The sequence below is a fragment of the Hipposideros armiger genome, unplaced genomic scaffold, assembly GCF_001890085.2.
Source record: "Hipposideros armiger isolate ML-2016 unplaced genomic scaffold, ASM189008v1 scaffold_14, whole genome shotgun sequence".
In the NCBI taxonomy this organism is placed as follows: domain Eukaryota; kingdom Metazoa; phylum Chordata; class Mammalia; order Chiroptera; family Hipposideridae; genus Hipposideros; species Hipposideros armiger.
The window spans coordinates 7468585-7489384 of NW_017731364.1; the positions used below are offsets into that span (position 1 = coordinate 7468585).

A 20800-nucleotide genomic window follows, 5' to 3' on the forward strand; every position below is an offset into this window, starting at 1 on the left:
CTTAACCATCGCGCCACTCGGCCGGCCCGGATATTTTTTTTAAAGATTTTTATTGGGGAATTGGGGAAGGGAAACAGACAAGTTGCTGTCCTTTTGTTCATCAGTCTAGTTGTAGAGGACTTCGCTTCACTGGCCCATGTTTGTATTATCATTGTGCTCTTTCCAGGTGAGGCAATCGGTCGCCGGCCACAGGACGGCCACTCACAGGATGGCCACTCACAGGATGGCAGCCCACTGCAGCAGGGGCTGCAGCCTACGCCATCGCTGGCGACCCAAGGCAGCCCAGCTCCAGGTCGAGCTTTTGTTCACCATCTTAGCTGTAAGAGGGCGCAGCATCACTGACCCTAATGTGGGATCCGAACCAGGGTCTTCTGGCGTCCCAAGCCAGCTCTTAACCAACGCACCACTCGACCGGCCCTGGAGGCCCTGGTTTTTAAAGTAGAATCAAGTCTGGGCCTTGATGTTTCCACCAAGTTCCCCAGCGTTCTGCTACCTACCAGTGTTTGAGAACCACTGCTTTAGTTAGTGATTTTTTCACCTGGAGACAGTGTTGGTTTTCACACCCAGGGGAGAGGAGTATGGTTGTACTATTGTCATCTAATGGTACTAACTAACCATCCCTGGATAAACAGGACAGCCTCCCACAACAAAGAATTATCCAGCTTAAAGTATCAACAGCGTGGAGGTTGAAGAACTCAGGGATAGGACATAGTTTGACCACTGCAAGTCTCATTCAATTCCCTTACTTTGCAAATGAGGAAACAAGCCCATAGGTCACATCTAGAGGCAGTGGCAGGAGTAGTATGCTTAATTTTATCTACCAAAGTCTAAAACGTGAATGCTGAATGTCATGGAGCACTGGATAATAGTAACTTTGTATTTTTTTTTAAGAGAAAGAAAACAAATGTGCATGAAAATAAGAAAGAAATGATGATTTGGAAAAGGCAACACTGGAACCATAAGATGTTGAAATTTCTGATAAGATAGGTATGAACTGGGAGCCTGTAATTCCTCTATTGTTTCCATTCCTGCCAAATTCGGAGAACAACCAGAGAAGCCATCCAAAAACTTTAAAAGGGACTCGAACATTTCCTTTTCTTTTTTTTATTATATTTGGAATGAATCTTGACAGAGCTTGAATTTCCTTTTGACTTCTGTTTACAAGTCAACAGCATCATCACGTTCACTTCTTTTAAGGAACCTGCAGCAGGAAGGAATTCCAAAAAGAGAAGATCTTAGGATGTTCCTTATTTTCCCCAAATCAGTTTAGCTTTTCCAAGTGGACTCCTGTCTTTTCTACAAAATCCTTATGGAACAATAAAAGGTGTACTCAGACTTCAACAGCAGACTTAATCAGCTCTTTCCATAAGCAAATCTAATATTAATTTATTTTGATCATGGGTAACCAGGGCTCTTGCTTGCTCCAAACATCTTTGATTCCTTTGAAATGAAAGGAATAATTCTCAATATGCAACAATCCAACCCTGTTCAGCTGCTGTTGATGCTGGCAACAAGGGTGCTGTTTTGAAGACTTTTTTTCTTATACAAATAGGATCATCTGAAGACTTTTTTTTTTTTTATCCAAATAAGTTAGTGTAAAAGGCAAGCCACCAACAATCTGTCAACATAAGAGAGGGAGAGAGAAAAAAAAAAAAAGGCCTCCCTGGAGGAAGACTGTTTTTTTAGAAAAATTAATATTTAACTTACATTTAAAATCAAATAGGAGCTGCCAAATTCCAGGACTGTCAGTTCCTTTCCAATTTCTTTAATAGCTCTGTCTCTGTACTTACCTTAATTCCTGATTGAGCTTTAAAATTTCAAATCAAACAAAACACCACAAACACTCTGTCCCCATAATCCTGTCATGGAGGCATTCTAACTGTATTTCTTAGGAGACTCACATTGTTGTTGAACAACAACAACAACAACAAAGTGAAATCAAGAGTAAGTTAAAAACACAATTCAGATTGAAATCTAGAGAATTGGGCAGGTCCTATGTGCTGGGTATCTGGGCCAGTTCTTTTCACAAATATTTAGTCATTTACCATTGAAGAGTCTCTTTGAGTAAGGCATTGGTATTATACCAGTGAGAAAGTTGAGGCTTATAGAAATGAGATGACTTGCCAAAAGGCCAGTTCGCAAATTACAGGGCCAGGACCCAAGCCTAGGTAGTGCTTTTCCCACTGTACTACACTGACTCTTTATAAGCCTAAAATATCTTCAGAGCTCCTGTCAAAATTCTGCTTTGGTGAAACTTGTACAGACCCCATTTTTTCTTTAGTCACCAACTTTGCTTTCTCTTCTTCATTCAGCTAGAGTTACAGACTCATAACATTTTTTTGCAGAATAAATATGGACACTGTGTGTGTGTGTGTGTGTGTGTGTAACCATATGTATTAGAGGCTGAATATGAATGTGAACTCAATTTGATAGGTGATGCAATTACATGTAGAAACAGTCATGACCACGGGAGTAAATAAGTCTTACTTCGTTCCTACATAAGAGATGCTAGATTGCTGTATCTGGATACAAAAAAAAAATCCTTACCTATCAGAAATTCTGGGAGAGAAAATTACTCTGTATGAGTATGTAATCCATCATTATGAGATTGCCCTCATGCCCTGCCGGTCTTTGGGACTCTGTGCCCATCTCCATCCCTGAATGCTTCAGAGCAGAATTTGTTCTGAATTCATGTTCTGAGTTCTGGCGTTCTCCTACTGGCCTACTCTGCTGCCCTTGAACTCTTGTTTAAAAACGAAATCTTTGTCTTAGTAATTGAACCCTCATCTTCTGTTTGGAGGTTATTACGGTTTATGATGAATCGCTTCTCTTTGTTCAACTTCAATTTTGGAATCACTTGAGTAGACCTCAAAATGGAAGCAATAAATACCTTAATATTACCTTTATTGCTGAAAAATAAGTTTGGAGAGTAGGAGTTTTAATATGCAGTAAATGGTTTTTCTGTTACTTCTGCCACCCACACCCTCAAATCAACCTTGTGGATTCTCAGGCCAACCTAGGGAACTCCTGAAGCATACTCTAGAATTTCCCTCATCAACACGAATAAGGAAAATAGGAACTCCCCTCCAACATTCTACTTATTACATAGAATAATTACCCCACTTCCTCTGAAATGGGGCCCCTGCTTATTCCTGCTAGCTCTAAGACTGTTCCTAAACCAAGCCCCTGTTCTCAGCTGTCACACATCACTAGCACCAGTAACTTGCCTGGATCAGCACCTAGTTCTTGCTGACAGAATCCTTGGGAGTGAGCTTCATTTCTCTGCTGTTGAACCCTGTCTCATAGCACAACCCCTCCTGAGGCTGACTGCTTTGTTCTTGGACACCTGGCTTAATTTCACCCTGCTGCTTGCGGATCCTGTGTCCCTAAGTCTGGCCGGTGTGTTTCAGACCAGTGGTCAGAACCTTCCTTCTGGCTCTAGTCTATCCTGCTTCTGACCAGCCCCCAAGCTGACACACGGGCCTGCTCTGGCTGTAGGTGGTCTCACCTCTCTGGCCTCAGCCTCGTGGGAAAAGAATGGAGACTACTTCAAAATGAATCATATCATGTACCCATTTCCAGCAAAAACATAGGCTGCTGTAGTTTCCATATCTTGTTGGGGACCTAGGTGGAAAACCAAATAGAGAAAACACAAGAAGAAATATAAAGCGATTACTTGGCTGGTAGAGACTTTTTATTAAATTTCCCCATGTCATTAAACTTTCACCTTTGTTCAGGTTCAGGTAACACTAACTGAGGATTCTGAGCTGGGAACATTTTGTGATTTTAGTTGATCCTTGGGGTTGGAGGATGGAGAGAAATTAAGGCTCTGTTATTATACGAACTTTACAAGTAAAGAAATTTGTGTAGAAAAGTTTTAAAGTCCACAGAGCAAATAAGTTAGGAAGTCAGGAGTTGCATCTGAGTTCAGAGTCCACTAACTGAAGTTTCATCCTTCTGTTAGTGCTTCCAGACAAAAATTATTTTTAGCACCTGTTGACAAAGACTTTATTCTAGCCAACTTCCCCAACCTTCTTCTGGTAGCCTCCAGACTCATCTTTTTTTTTTTTTTTAAGATTTTTATTGGGGAATTGGGGGGATGGAAGCAGTGCTGGGGAATGGGAGAAGGGGAACAGACAAGATGCTGTCCTTTTGCGCTTCAGTCTAGTTGTGGAGGACGTTGCTTCACTGGCCCAAGTTGGCACCATCATTGCGCTCTTCCCGGGCAAGGCAGATGAGTCGCCGGCTTCTGGACGGCTGCTCACTGCGGCTGCTGGCCCCTCACGCTGGCTGCTGGCTGCACACAGTAGCCTATGGCAACCCACTGCAACAGGGGCTGCAGCCTACGCCGTCGCCGGCGACTCATGGCAGCCCAGCTCCAGGTTGAGCTGTTGTTCAGCATGTTAGCTGTGGAGGGCAGTGTCACTGGCCCTCATATGTGGGATCCGAACTGGGGCCCTCTGGCATCCCAAGCCAGCTCTTAACCATCGCGCCACTTGGCCGGCCCCAGACTCTTCTTATGGTGGGATCAAAGGGAAATAGAAAGGGCAGACGTTAGGGCAATCGTGCCTCAGCTACCATGAGCCCCTAAATTCTAGTGCTGGTTGCCTGCCTCTCTCATTATTTTAGCCTGCTTTGCCCACACTTGTCACAGTTTCCCTATTTTGAACCATCTCCAACAACATTCTCATCATGAGTGGCCTGACCTGTGGTACCCTGCATCCCCACCTCTCTGTATAGCATCTAGATGTGCCTCTGCCAGGATTGTTGGGCCTCTTCTTCTCTTCTGTGCTCTAATGTCTGATAGGTACTAGCAGCCCACCCCCATGTGATGGGGGATGAGGTTCCCACCCTCACCCCAGAAAGCCCAACATCTCATTAACAGCCTTGTCTGGGCAAACCTAGGGTAAATTGCTTTCAAGGTAAAAATATAATTAATATAATAATGTAATATAACATAACAGTTTTATTTTAAGTATGTATAAAACATCAGTGCCCCATCTTTTACCAAAACCTGATTTGTAGATATAAAGATTAACAACTCATATGATTTACTATCAATTATAGAGTAAAAGGATATTAGATAATGAGGCAACTATATATATATATATATATATATATATATATATATATATATATATATATATATATATGTAAATACATAGAAGAAAAAGGTTGGGAGGAAGGAGAAACAATTTTGCTTTCCTTTTGCATAAAGAAAGGTGTCCTCTCCAGAACATTTCAAACTGTTTAATAAATCTTAGTGATTAAAATAAAATTATTAAAGGTAAAATACCACAAAACATGTCCTTAAAATTGATTATTTTGCTTATCACAGTGATTTTAGGGAATTCATTCAAACAAAACATTGGCAGAACCCATAAAACTCCCCAATGTAGCTCTGCTGGAGAACTTGTCATTCATTATACCTGGATATAATACTTTAGATTCTGACTTCACTGCTCATTTTGGCTCTCCTGGAAATAGATTCCAGCTTTCTGATTACCGACCATCAGCTCCTCACCAGCCCCGCAGGGTGCCTGCCTGCAGTTTCCTTAACCAAGCTGCCCCGTAGATCAGCCTGCTCCTGCTGTGTTCACTTCCAAATGACCTTTCATTAGCAGTACCTGACCATATGCAGATTACCCAAATGGAAACCTGTGCAAAGAGATACCTAATGAGCCTCTTATCTTCTTGGGAAGAAAGAGATTTACTCAGACTCAACACTGTGCCTGTATTCTAGAAAATGCTGTTTGGATGAGTAAATGAAATAAATGTATTTCAAAAGAGATGTGCACATGAAATGGCCTTGGACAAGAAATCAGAATGTCCCAGATCTGGGTCTGACTCTGCCATGAACTAACTAGCCGTGATACCTTAGGCAAGTCATTTCTTGTTGGATATCTTTTACCCCCATCAGTAAAGGAAGGTGCAGAACTAGACTTCTGAGATCCCTTGTAGCTCTAAGTATCCTCTGATTCTTTCCTTTTTAAAATGATGTTAGCACATCCCTAGTAGTGCCCCCAAAGCATTACTCCCTCTCTCCCTATATCTATTCCTGGGATAAAGTTAAACTTTGGTTCCTAAGCAAATTTCCAAGCTCCCTCAGGGGTCATTCAAAGTCTCAGCTTGCTTAGAGCTTGTTGGTTTTGCCTAGAATTATCAGCCAGTCTCAGCCAGTAGAGCGGTGTTATTGTTTCGAGGCATCCCCTAGTATAATAACAACTCCAGGCACTGCAGAGGTGATCCATGTGCCCCAGCTCCCTGGGGAATTTTCCCACTTCAGTCTGTCCAGCATGTGCCTTTTCCTCTGTCTCTCTGCCTTCACCCACAGGAAAGAATCATGAAGAGAGTCCAGGATTTAGGGAAAATAGTATGTTGACGTACAGCTACCCTAGTCTCCCACCTCACTTAATAAATGGAGAAGGCAAAACCAAATGTAGTGATGACATGGCTCCACTGGGGGAAAAAAGAAAAAAAAATCTTAATGAATAATTCCAAACCAATATCTTAATTCTTCTCTTCCATTGAATCTTATTCCCTTACAGCTTTACCCCTCAGAAGCGTTCAGAATGTAACTTTACCTTCTTGGACCAATTTATATTTGGGGGGTGGGACAATTTCTATTTAAAAATTAACTTAATAATTTCCACATCACTTTCAAACTTTTAATGGTTACTTTTAAGATACTGTAAAAATATACATAGGTATACTTTAAAACATTTTAGACAACTGCTTCCTTTTACTTTCAAGAGAAAGTAGGTTGCAAGCTGGATAAAAAAAGATCTTCTGCAAGTTGTATAAATAAAATCCCCACTTTTTCCCACTTCAGTCTCAATATACTAACAAGAAAACAAGGGTATACTAACTTGAAATTCTGCCTCTGAAAGACTGCCAGGCTTTGAGTCCTACCACACTAAACGTAATCCTAAATTGATTTGCTAAAATAAATATAGAGGGAATTGTATAATCAATTTCCTTCAAAGACAGCCTGGGATGCCATCTGCTGATCCCATTTATGATACCAATGCTTTGGGAAGGACTTGCAGAAAAAAATGTGCATATTATTTTATAAGAAAAACTGAATTTTTACCCAGGATGAGTCTTCTTTAATTTATTTTAAGGAATCAACTTCAGGTGACACTGAGCTGTTTCCTGGAGTAAAGTGCACTTTCAAAACATAAAGAATCATTTTCATTAAAAAATATTTCAGTGACTGAAGTCAATCTTCTAAGGAATCAGTTTTCCTTTTGATTCATAAATAATAATTTCATTATTATTTTTAAAACATAACATAACTTTAATTTTTGTAGTTCTTGACCATTTTCAAAGCCTTCCACACATGTAAAATGATAGATGCTTCCCCCACCTCCCCTTCTGGTCCCCCTGGCATTCCCTGCACAGGTGCTTTGGGTTATAATGCACAGCAGGAGGAATTCAAAATCTCAGCTCAGCCCCTAGGAATGAGTTCAGCAAACCAAAGACAATCTGCTCATAAGCAGACACTAGATACTCGAAACTAATTGGTCCCTCCTCTTTTTCAACAACCCCGCCAGAACTCCCTCATTACTGAAAACTTTCTAGGAGAGAAACAATTGTATTAGAACAATATACTTAACTTTCTAGAGATACTGCAGCACTTGGAAGGTAAACTTTTTCAAAGTTTGGGATATATGAAAGAGTTACAGCTGAATCCCACTTTCCTCTATTCCCCCCCACCCCACTTCATTCCTGATATACCCACAAGGGAACAGGCTAATTTCATACTGCATCTGAAAGACTGCCAGACCTCAGAGTCTATCACATAAAGCTTGAAATTCTCTAGAGATCTGCTCCTGTATTATTGCAGGGTAACAGAAAAGAACAGATGAAAACAGGAACTTATCCTTGTATTACACTTGCTGCCTCATTTTAATTGGCAAAACTTATAACCCTTTCCTTGGAAGATTATGTTGTATTTGACTAAGGCTTTCTGACAATCTTTAAAGACATTAAAAGCCAGAGGTTTTATTTATTTATTTATTCATTTTTCTTCCATGATATTCCTCTTTGAAAGAGTCTCATTGGACATTGTAAGAAAAAACAATGAGACCAAACTATGGATTTGTTTACAATCTCTGCTCTCTTTCCCATGAGTATAGATCAACACTTCTCAAATTCCCCTGGTAATGAAGTAGATCATGACCCAAGGATTTACTTTATCCCCAATGTCACAGCAAGGCCAGAACTAAGTCAGTAAATGAAGTTTGGTAACTAGCTTTCTGACGATGGTGAGCAAATCACACAGCCTTCTATTATCATACAAATCCAAACTCCCCACAACCTTCACTCCCCCGTAACTACACACTGACCTGTCATTCAAAGGGAAAGTTAAAGAGGTTATCATGAGCATGTATCTCCTCAAAAAAGACAAGCTTGACTGATTAAACTCAGGTTATTCCAGGGTGAGAGAAACTTTTAAGATCATCTAGTGTAGATTCCTGACTCAGCTGAAGAGTTCTAGGCCTAGATTGGAACATGACTTGTTAACATGCAAACATACAGTGATTCAGTAGCTAAACTAGCATGAAAATCACACTTTTGTAGACAATGCTTTTGTCTCAACCTTTGATTATCAAGATTAACATTTGAACTGTTCCCTGCTGATTTCCTTAAAATCATTGTTAGACTGCTATCTGTGAGATCCTTAGAAGTCCCTGAGGCCTTTTCAAACCCCTTCTCCCACTTCAGCCAGAGCTCTTGTATTTTTATTTGCATATAACGAATTAAACAAAACAAAACAAAACCCAAATACTGCTGCTTTTAAGCTTTGAAAAAAAAACCTCACTTCAAAGGTGCCATACTTCTAGCCAAGGCACCCTCATAAAAGTCCAGGCAAGATCTGGGAAGAAGACATTCCTGAGAACAGCAAATATACAGAGGGTGTCAAAAAAAGTATACACATTTTAAGAAAGGAAAACTGTATTAAAATTGTAATAGTCAATGTATACCAATAACAAAAGATGACTACAAGTCTCATTTGACTTCTGCAATTACAAGAAGTGCTCAAAGCGGTTACCATTAGTGTCCAGATACTTCTGATTACAGCGAACTACTGCTTGAACAACATTGACCAAAGTGTCCACTTGTATACATTTTTTGGCACTCCCGATAGATAGATATACTGGGATGTCAAAAAAATGTACAGAAGTCAAACGTGATTTGTGTTCGTCTTTAGTTGTTGGTATATATTGAGTACTACAATTTTAATAGTATTTTTTTGTTTCTTAAAATGTATATACATTTTTTTGACATGTATACAAAATTTGGTATATATACAAAATTTCTCAAGGTTCCAAAGTTGAAAACATTTATATTGTTTAACTGCACATGACTTCATACATTGTTTTTGCTTTTATTTTCCATTATATCCGTGGTGTGCTCAGATTTCCATGAAAGTGATTATTATTTCTTTTTAGGTTATGAGTCAAGATGGCCAAGGAAGCAATCAGCTGAAAATGGATCTAAATATATGGAACTTCAATCAGGGATCAGGGATGGATTCTGAGCAATAATTTTACATCCAAAAGGTAAATTCACATCCTTGATTTAGAGTCTGTTTCTGAGAAAACTCAATCTAAATCAGATAATATTCATAATAATAGAAAACACAAAAATAGGTCAAGTTGAGGTTGGGAGTTGGAAGGAAAGGATCAACACTGATTTTTGACATTTTGAGTGAAGTTGGAATTTTTATTATTATCCATATGTAACTGAATCAAACCCATGCAAAACATAAAATATATTTTGAATTAATTGATAAGATAACTTGTAAATGCTGCCAAATTGTTAGAATTTTTCTTCTGCAAATATTTTATATTTGTATATTCAATTTTGTTTTTAAACATTCTTTATCCATCAAACTGATTGAAAATCAAAGCACCTGAGGGCTGTGGTTTACGCACATACCAATACAATCCAAGACTGAATTCCAAAGTTCCTCTGAAATGGTTCCATTTTTAACAGAGAAAACAGGAAAATAAAATTCCTCCCTTAAACCAAACACGCCAAATAAAATGTCAACAGAATCAGAGTTAAATTCAAAATCTGTAGCCTTAGGGGATAGGAAAAAATACGAATATCAATATTTGATCTACAAGTTGGGGAGGAATTTCTGAAACATGAAAGGAAATACAGTTACAAAGTAACAGATTAATAGATTTAACTATATGAATATTTTTTCAATATTAAAATTAAATATAATCAGCTGAAAAATGTCAATGTATAGTATATACAAAGGGTTATCATCATTAACGTAAAGAGTTCATATAAATCAAAAGGATGAATGCTTCAACTATAAAAGAGCAAGAGACAAAGACAACACAAATGAATAACAAAACAATGTGTTAAATTTTTGAAATGTTCCATTTTTACTTATCAAATTGATAAACTTTTTAAATAATAGTGGCTAGAATTTATATGAATTACTATTTTCATCCTCTCTGGGAAGTATACTCTAAATTGTATACTCTAAATTTAGAGTATACTCTAAATTGGTATGGATCTGCAATTCTTTATTCACACTTTCAAAGTTCAAAGGCTTTCACAGGTTATTTGGTGGCAAAACTTGAACTGATGTGAGGCTACTTACGGTTTTTATTTATTCTACTTAGTGAGACTCTTAATACATTTTGCTAAGAAAATGTTAATGGGTGTAATGGATATGTTTTCCTGTACCTAATAAAGATCGTTATCTAATAGGAGGTAAATGTAACATATTATCTTTCTAAAATCCCAAAATTTCTAAATTGCAAAACATAAATGACTCTAAGAATAAGGATTATGGACCTGGACTTTAATTTTGGAGAACAGGACAATTTGTCAGTATGGATCTAGTGTCTTGGAAAGGTTCTACCTTTGACTTAATAATAATATTTTTAGAAACATATTATAAGGAAAAATAGTCAGCAACATGCAGGAATATTTATAAGTAAGGATATTCATCAGAGTGTTATATCTAATATTAAGAAATTGAAAATAACCTGTATGTTCATCAATAGGATAATATAAGATAAACAATGGTGTCAAGAAATTCTAGGATACCATTGGAAAAGCATAATTTCAATGAAATAGTATGACAGGTACCAGAGTTGAAGTAAGAACAAAACACATGAGTACACATGAAACAATAATGCCAACTGTATATTTGCAGAAAAAAATACTTCAAGGAAATTATCATCTCTAGAAAGTAGAATTATGGGTTCTTTCAATTTTTAAAAACATAAATCTTGTATTTTATGAATTCTCCACAAATCACGTATGGTTAATACAAACAGAAAAAGTGCATTCTATTTAATTTTAAGTTTTGAGATCCTTTTTAATTATTTGAATTCAGAAAACACCTTTCAAAAATAGAAACTCATGGGCTGGCCGAGTGGCTGAGTTGGTTAAGAGTTGGCTCAAGAGAGCGAGCTCTGAGGAACATGGCCGCTGGTTCGATTCCCACATGGGCCAGTGATGCTGCGCCTGAGCTGAGCTGCCGCTGAGCTGCCAACAGGTGGCAGGATGGCTCAGTTGGAAAAATAAATAAATAAAAAATAAAGGCTCATACTTAGACATTTGACTAATATTTGATAACTCAGACTCCCAGACTTTAATAATCATATGTCATGTTATTAGCCTATGGAACAAAAAGAAAATACTTTTCATCCAGCAATTGTTGACACACTCAGGCATATATTTCATGGTATTTGTTATTATTTTTCATTTATTTTAATGAAATCTAAAAAGAGCCTTGGACATAGCTTAAACCTTAAAATTAAAAATTACAAAATGTTGGGAGTACTACCTTATGTTTATGTAGCTTTTTACAGTTTTCCCAGCACTGTCACATCTGTTTTCTAATTTGCTCTTTATGTGTATTTCTGTGATTTGAGATTTTATAAAAATAAAGTTTAAAAAATGCAAAACTACAAAGAATAACATAAATTCCTGAGTTTTCACAACCTGGTATTCATAACTGTTAACATTTTGTCATTTTTATAAAAAAAAAAGTATGAACACACTCTGGCTAAAATTAAATTCCTCTTTGATTATTTTCCAGTCTACATCTACACATGTATCTCAAATATATGTGCATAAGTATATAATATATCTCTCCATGAACAATATATAGTATTCTTTTGTGTTATGTGTGTGGAGTATTTTAAATTCTACATAATTTTATACTGTACGTGTTCTTCCTCTGATTTTCATTTTAATATTATATTTTAAGATTTATCCTTACACACACACACACACACACACACACACACACACACACACATTATTCTATTGTGTAAACTATTTTCTCTTCAAAAATAACCCTAAAAGGTAGACAAAGCAAGGATTTGTATCCTGCTTTACACATGAGATGTTAAATAAATTACCAAAATGCATATGACAAGAGTCTTAATTGGACTTGTTGTAATGCTAGTTCATTGTTTGGTATTTCTTCTCTGATAAAAAGTATTTTTAGATAGAAAAGCTAAGCTTATAGAAACATGGAAATTCATCATTCGTTACCAATTGCTGTTGCCCTGGAGGACATCTCAAGATTTGTCTCTTCTTCAGGAATCAAGATACTTGGAAACAATGACTTTAACTTTTGCTAATATAACTCGAATGGTGAACTGATGACATAAATGAAACATAACTGTATGTGCATCTCCCACTGTCCCTTAAATTTTAAGGAGTAAGTCTTCCCAGGCCCTGGGTAATGCATCCACAAGCCTCATGGCTTCAATTGTTAGTTTATAGATTACTTTAAGTGTAAACACAGGCTAAATTTAGACATTATAATTTTCTGTCCAAGATACTAGCCAAATTCCTGAAACTGTCATAGCAGCTAATTGCTCCCCTGGCCAATGTTGGTCTACTGCAGGCTAGAGGCCTGCTGTGGGGAAAGGCGTGGGCTAAGGGTGACGAGGTCCTTCTGTCTCTAGTCCCTCCCTGCTTGCTTTTCTGCCCACGCACTAGCTGATTTCAGGTTTCCTTCTCTACCAGATTGTAAGCAGGAAAAGAAGGGGAGATAAAAGGTAGGACATTTCATACTTGATGACCGGGTGGCTTTCCTCCCCTTGGATAGGAATGTGTTAATCAGAGCTGAACATTTCTCTTGGTGAAGTGTTTGTTCTGTGGAGATTCTTTGCTGAATCTCTCATTTAAATTCCCTGGGCACCTCGATTCCAGTTGGCTACTTGTACTTCTTCCTTATGCACCTGGTTATCCAAAGTTACAGATACAGTCTTTTTCTCTGAGGTCTTCTTGCCAACCCCCCCCCTCCTCCAGGCAGGCCTTTTGGACTGGACGGAGAAGGCCCTTTGCTGACTGTCTCTCCTCTGACCTTACCTGACCCTTGGAAAGAGTCAAGCATTCCTTAGCCAGTGAGGAATGATGAAAAGCAATGCAGAAAGCCTCTCCATGCTCTCCCACCAAAGCCAAGCCTGTTTGTTTCCCGTTAGACTTCCCAATGTACAGCTTGAGAAAGCTTTCTTCAGGGCAAGCACTGTGCTTTGTATCACCCAGTTTTGGAAAACATTTCAAGCTCTTTCAGTTACTGCTCTGAAACCCCTCTCCTTATATTCAGGGTAAGAAGTTAGCCCCCTCCCCCAAATGGATGGGGTGAATATGGAGAGCATAACAACATGTTTCCAAAGAAATTTTTTTGCAAATCCCTTGATCACACACACATACCTTCCCTTCCAGTCTCTGTTTTTATTCTTGATCTGCCTGAAAGATTCCGTAGTCCAGGTATCATTTCATGTAAAATACTGTATTGATCAGAAAGGGTTTGTTTTATACTTTGATAACAAATATTTATCTTATTTGACCTCAGTCAAAAACGAGGCAGGAAAAATCCCATTCTAATTTTTTGTGTTACCTGACCAAGTGACACAAGGCAAATTATTTAACAACTCTGCAATTTCCCCATATTTAAAATGAGGATTAAATGAGATAATGGAATAATAATAGAATCTAACTCTTAAGGTTGTTGTGATGATTTCATGAGTTAATACATATAATGGCTTAAAAGATGTCTGGCTGTCATAAGAACACAGTAATTGTCATTTGTTATTATTTATTTTTCAAAATTCAACTGAACTGACATTCCCCTACCAAGCTTTTTAAAATTTATGCTGTCAGTGATAAACATTCCTTCCTTGATGTTTCCAAAACAACTTAGGTGCGTTCTGTCTCTTGGTGTTTTCAAATTTGGGTACCATGTTCCTATAAATAGACATTTGTGTATTTGTCTTCTCCTTTAACCCTTCAAGCCAGGGACTATGATATATTTATTTTTATTTCCCAAGCATTTAGCATATTTGATAAATGAACAAATGGACAGGACAGCTAAGATGGCTAGCCACTCAAAATCAGGTAGATTAGATAGAACAATTTGCTTACTATTGTCAGCAGATGGCCAACTTTGCTGAGGTAGATGAATGAATAAAGAAAGCCTGCAATGCAAACAAGTCCCTGAAAGCTCTAGGAGAGTATGGTAGTATGCATAGCTTACACATTACTCTGCCAATATTTTCTTATTAAGGTCTTAAGAATTTGTTACAAAAACAGACTAAAGAAGCATTGGACTCTGCTAAGTGTTTAATGATACTGGGTTGTGTTTAAAAAGGACAGTATTATAAATATAATATTTTTATAATCATTCCATGTGGGTAATTTATTCAAAGAATGTAAGTCTAAACAATGGTGGTATCCATTGTTCCCTCTTACACTTGGGTAATTCTAGCTGATCATTATACTCCAGGCCTCAAAGAGAGAAAATGAAAATTCATAATTAATCAAATTAGCCAGATGATGAAACTGTTTAGTATTAACACTGAAAGGTAAGATAAAATTAGAAAAAATCTCTATTTGTAATTACCTTGGACTTATAATGAATATGGATAAAAGATTATAACACATATAGAATTGAATACAGTAGAATTATATATTTTTTTAATTCATAAAGAAGTTTTAGTATTAAATTAATTCTTTAAAAGTAACATAAGGTTGAGACAGACCATTTTAAAACAAGTAATAAAGGTTAATTGGGACTGAAAGACATCCAAACAGAAAGAAAATTGATTTCCTTGATATTCAAAAACAATTTAATTATTTTTTAAATGGATACTTTCTGCAGTTATATAAGGGAGCTGCTAAAAACATTAATAATTAAGAAAATAATAGTAAATAAGGTTTTTATTTATTATTTGTTTTCCCTGTTTTAGTCAAAACATTCCATTTATTTAGTTCCATCAGAACTGAAGCTTTTGGGAATGTTTTGAGCTATGAAAAGTAAGTTATGTTAACCTTCACAGTTCTCCATGAATTCTTCTCCATAGCACGGCTTGAGAACTGCTGTAGAAGATTTGCTGGAACTTTGGATATGTCCTCTTGGGAAACTGCTATCCTGCCTGCTTCAGTCCTAAGATAAGGAGCCCCCAAAAGGTCTGGATGGTAACGTGGAGAATGAAGGCCTGATTTGGATGCAATCTGTCTTCACCTTGCTACTGGGCTTTGGGTAGGTAATTCAAGCTCAGCTTTAGTTATGAAATGGAACATATGTTTAATTATTGGTAAATTTTAGAGGAGTATATTTACTTCCCAGAGTTATTTTAAAGCTTAAGGTTGTCAATCTTTATTAAGTGCCTTAGAAATGCACTTAGATTAGAAATGCACTACAATAAGATTATTATTCTAGTAATAGATTTTGATTATAAGGAACATAATAAACCAGTTCAAATAAAGGGATAAATGGGCAATACTCTTCATGGTGTGTGTGTGGTGGTGGTGGTGGTGGGGCAGTGAACCCACTCTCCTCTGTTCGCAACTTGAATATACTAGTATAATCCAGTTCAACTCAGAGGGACATACCCCTTGTCACCAGATATAGGCACCTTTATTTTGGTGTATGAAAAGTTGAAGCACAGGAAAGGTATTTAAATCACTCACAGTTTGACTGGATGTTTGAATCAGAAGTATAGGCAGGACAATATTTCTCTTTATATAAGGGCAGGTTTTCCTAAGAGATCAACAGCTGGCCAACGGGCTGAGTCAGTTCTGTTGCAAACAGCCCTGAGCACTTGATCGGCCCTTCTCCAGGTCCTCAGGCCCTGCTGGTTTATAAGCCTCAGATGACCTGTGAACCCCTCTGAAGGATGGAGCTCATGAAGCATTTTTCCCACTCACACAACCCCTCTTCTTTAGGCTTTCTCTTTTAGACATTCTCATTCAGTTTCTTGTCCTGTCTGGGCTTAATGACTAACGAGAAAGAGCTTAATGTCCAAAGAGATGGAACCTCGTGATTTATCAACACAAAATACATTTTATACCCTCATTGAATGTATGGAGTCAAATCATTAGACACACAACTGCTGTTCTATCATATCTGGAGAAGGGAGAAAAATGTATTTCCTTCTTGACACATCAAGAGTTAACAACTAGGATTTCTTGATAAAGCAGTAAAAATAAGGAAATACATAAAAATTCAACACACAAGCAGAGTTTCCCTACCCTGTCCCAATACTACAGGCACTTGTGCAGATTTCCAAGTGAGGAAATAGCATACTCTACCAAGGCCTCATATATAGTAGAGCTAGAACGCCATGTACTGAGATTATCAGAGGCCACCATGTTTTCCCCATTGCTCCTTCTGTATGCACATTATAGCGCCATTCTCCTCTTAGTTATTCAGCTTCCTCTCCTTATTCATTTTGCACATAATCATTATGACAGTGATCCCTGGCTATACATCATGATGTCTTTAGTCTGGCCCCTATCTTCAGCTGAAACATTCTCTAGGTATCTTAGATCACAGAGACAAATAGATTGGCCCAAATCAGTGGCTATATCTACTGTCAACTCCCTGAAAATGCCACTGAGATAATCAGTTGACCACTAAAATAACCTCTTGATAAAGGAAAGCAGATTTTGTTGCTTAACACAATAAGGGAGGCCAATATTCCAACAGTCACAGTAACATCTCTAAAGAGAGGGATGGCAAGGGTGGGATATCCATGAGAATTTGGAGATCTAATTTGACATTAGTTTTTCAATGCTGAAGCCAACTTGAATTTTGTGAATTGAAGTATGTGACATAAGAGTTTAAGGTTTGTGGACACAGAGAAACAAGAGTCTTGAATAAACAATCTTTCGATGAGCTTACTGAACTTACCTATTGTCCTAAGGAGGAGTAAGAGAGAGAGCTGAGTAGTCTGATGTTCAGATAAAGGGATTTGGGAGCTAGTTCTTGAAGCTATGAAGTCATTTGGAACTTCATCTTCCTAGGCTAGGCTTTCCTAAAGTCACATGTTAATTTAGACAGGAAGTTGTGTGTTTTAGATGGTTTTCTGTTCCCGATTGTCAATGCTGGTGATTATTAGAATCACTTGGAGGGGTGTTGGCATTCAAAAATATACCTTGTCCCACATTGGGCAACTAAATATTTATTTTTAGAGGATGTGCGTGGGCATTGGTAAATTTTTAAAAGTTTCCCAGGTGATTCTAATGTTTATCCAAGGTAGTAAACCAATGACCTAGATCGTTTTTTGAAGCTAAGCCACATAAACCATATACATATGACCACCCAAGATTTTGCCATGTTTGATCACATATCCATCTGTGGTGGTGAAAGAGGGGAGAAGGAAGCTGGGACATGTAAAATATGAGGTTGTTCCTTCTAAGGACTGTGGGTATGGCAGGTAACTGGAAATTTGTCTCCTAAAAGTATTTATCATCCCTTGGGAGTGTCTGATCTGAGGTGTTGTGCACTCCACCCACATTTTTAATCCAGGTGTTAGAAGGCCAACACCCCTGCAAGCCACAGAGGTTTAAATTGCCAGGACATGAGTGTGTCAGGAGCTTGTACAGGCTGGATACACCAGGTATCCTTGATGATTAGAAGTGGGTGGAGACAGCAGAGGGGCATCTTGTTTTTCCTGGGCCATGGCCCAGAGGCTCTAAAAGCCAGACACTGGAAAGGTGATGAATCAGCTAATCAGTGCAGGAGTGCCAGATTCTGGTCAGGAAGAAGCTACGGGAAGCAGCAGGGAGATGGAGAAGTGGGAGTGGCTAGAGTCCTGCCAGGGCACCGAGGGGTTTGGCAGGAATTTAGACTGGTATCCCCTGGTGCTCTTGGTGCAAGAAGGCAAGCTGAGTAGAAGCTAGTGTTGAGGCACTGGGGAGAGCATTAGGAAGAAAGAAGACATATTAGAGAAGAAGAAAAAAGGCCCAGGGGTAACTGCTGGTGGTGCTTTGATCTCAGGCTACTTTGCAAAAGTAGAGCTGTAAGGACTGTGTACAATGACCAACCACAGTCAGCTGGAAATAGAGGGTTGGGAGCAGAAAATGGGAAGGGACAATTCTTCAGTGTTTTTCCCAATGCTACCAAGACAAAAACCAAAACAAAACTTGTTGAGGCCAAATGAATAAAGAGTACCTCAGTGTCATTCTCAGAGAGGAGCCTGATGGCCTCGGTTCAATGCAGTCGCTACGTGTGGACCAGGAAAATCAGAAGGGAAGTTAAGCAGCCACAATATTGAATAATAATGATAATGATAATTTAAGTACCAAAAAAAAAAACCAAGGTGTGGTAAGATTAGAGACAAAGCGATGTCATATACTGCTAATTTATAAATAAAACCCCCTGAAAGAATGATCTGGCCTCAGAACATGACCTAACAATTCCACTTCTAGGTATAACTCCTGAATAAATTCTTACACATGTACACAGGAAGACATTTACAAGAATGCTCATTAGAATCATTATAAAGCAAAAAATTAGAAATAGTCCCAATGGCTAAAGAATGGCTAAATTAGTTATGATACATTTATATGAGGAAATACCACATATTAATTAAAATAAATAACTTAGACTAGAAGAATTGACATTCATGGATAATAAATGAAAAGGCAAGTTAAAAAGTACATTCAGTATGGTTATATATATATATATATATATATATATATATATACATATATATATATATTTCTAAAAAACACATTAAAGAGTAATATATGTCATTTATGATACACATGTGTATTTAGAAAAGATATAAAAATATAGAGTGCATATGCACTAAATCCAGGAGAACAATTGCCTCTGGAGAAAGAAATGAGGCTTGGAATGATGTAACGACTTAATGTATAATATTTTATTTTTAAAAATCTGGAGCATATGTAATATATTGTTATCAAATTGGTAGGCATGAGTGTATATTTTCTTTTGGCTTTACTGACCTTGAAACAAACTAACAAACAATAAATATGCAAACAACAAAAAGCTCAATCACAAGATGTTCTTCACAACATTTGGTGAATTGTATTAATTCAATTTATCAAATGCAGTATAGGACACTTAGATGCCCAGGATAGTATTTAGTTTATGCTCCCAAGGAACTCACAGTGTCTAACACACACACACACACACACACACACACACACACACACACACACGAAGAAAATAATTACACATGCATAATTATAAGTGTAAATATAAACTTTTATGGAAACACATATGAAACAGATATTAATTTTTATTAAGGAAGGAGAATAAAAAACTACAATGCAGATAAAACATTTTAGATTGGCTACTAGTAAAAGTAGTTTTTATAGCAGGTAAAAGAAGAAATGGTGTTTAGGAAGGTGGAACAACATGAATAAAAAGGTATAAGATATAAAACATGGAAAAAATTTATTTTCCATAAAGCTAAATAAAAACTTTTAGTACATGTTATCTGGCAACATAATGACAGCAAGACAAGTGACAAGTGAAGTGACAGTGAGTGACATTTCTGCAGAAAACATGACAGTGAATAAATGCTTCTGCAAAAAATAAAATAGTACAGTTGATGTAAGAAGTAAGGGTCTTAATGCTCAAATCAATCCAATCATTTACAAAAACATTATCTCCAACTATTTACAAATATATGTTCGTATGATCTTAAAGATAAGTTTTCATACTAAAACCTTTCAATAACGCTGTTGATTAATCATGTTCTACCTTTTGGTACTTTTGGTACCATCTCCTACACTTTGAGGGCACACAGTAGGGGCATAAAAGTTTGCTACTGTATAGTTATCCCATGAAATGTGAGCTAGCTACAAAGCACAGTCAGTATTAACAAACAGGCTGTTTCTATTACAGTTTATTTTATGAGTACAACCTTTGTTCCTATCATACATGTAAGTTAAATGGCAAATCAAATCACATTTCTTTAAAGCTTGCACATTTTAAGAACACTTTAACAGAGGAAAATGAAAAGGATAAATGTAAGCAAGTGAACAGATGCTTTCATTGACAGTGACATATACAGTACCTGATAACTCATCTAGCACAAAGGCTGTGTTTTCATTTCCTGAGAGGATAATGTATGGTACCCTTTCATTCCTTCCTACATCCGGATCTTCAGAGGTTACTTGGTGTACCAAGGAGCCCACTGAGGCATACTCTCTGACAAGCGCAATGAGGAAAGACATGAAAATATGGCCGTGGTCATTTACATCCAAAATTACTTCTTTTGCCATCAGTGATCTCAGGCACCAATCTCAGTCACTGGTCTGTCACATTCACAGCCCCATCAGATGCAGTCAATGTCAGGACAACAACTGGAACTCTCTCACTGTCAAGGGGGAAATGCAGTGATTAATGTGCCAAATGACAAATGGGTAATATGAAGGTATTTTTAATAACACTTAGTATTTTGCAATTGGATCATATGGACTATACAGGTAAATGACAGAAAATGGACCTAGAAATTGGTGCTGGGTAGTCAAGAGCCTG

At 37.5% G+C, this 20800-nt stretch overlaps 1 long non-coding RNA gene across 1 annotated transcript in view; it reads left to right on the forward strand.

Moving 5' to 3' along the window:
* Positions 1–20800, forward strand: part of LOC109371229 (uncharacterized) — a 39721-nt gene that overhangs the window by 3032 nt on the left and 15889 nt on the right. The window contains exons 2-3 of the long non-coding RNA XR_002121844.1: positions 9459–9569; positions 15363–15541. This is a non-coding gene — a long non-coding RNA (uncharacterized LOC109371229). The remainder of the gene's footprint in view (positions 1–9458; positions 9570–15362; positions 15542–20800) is intronic.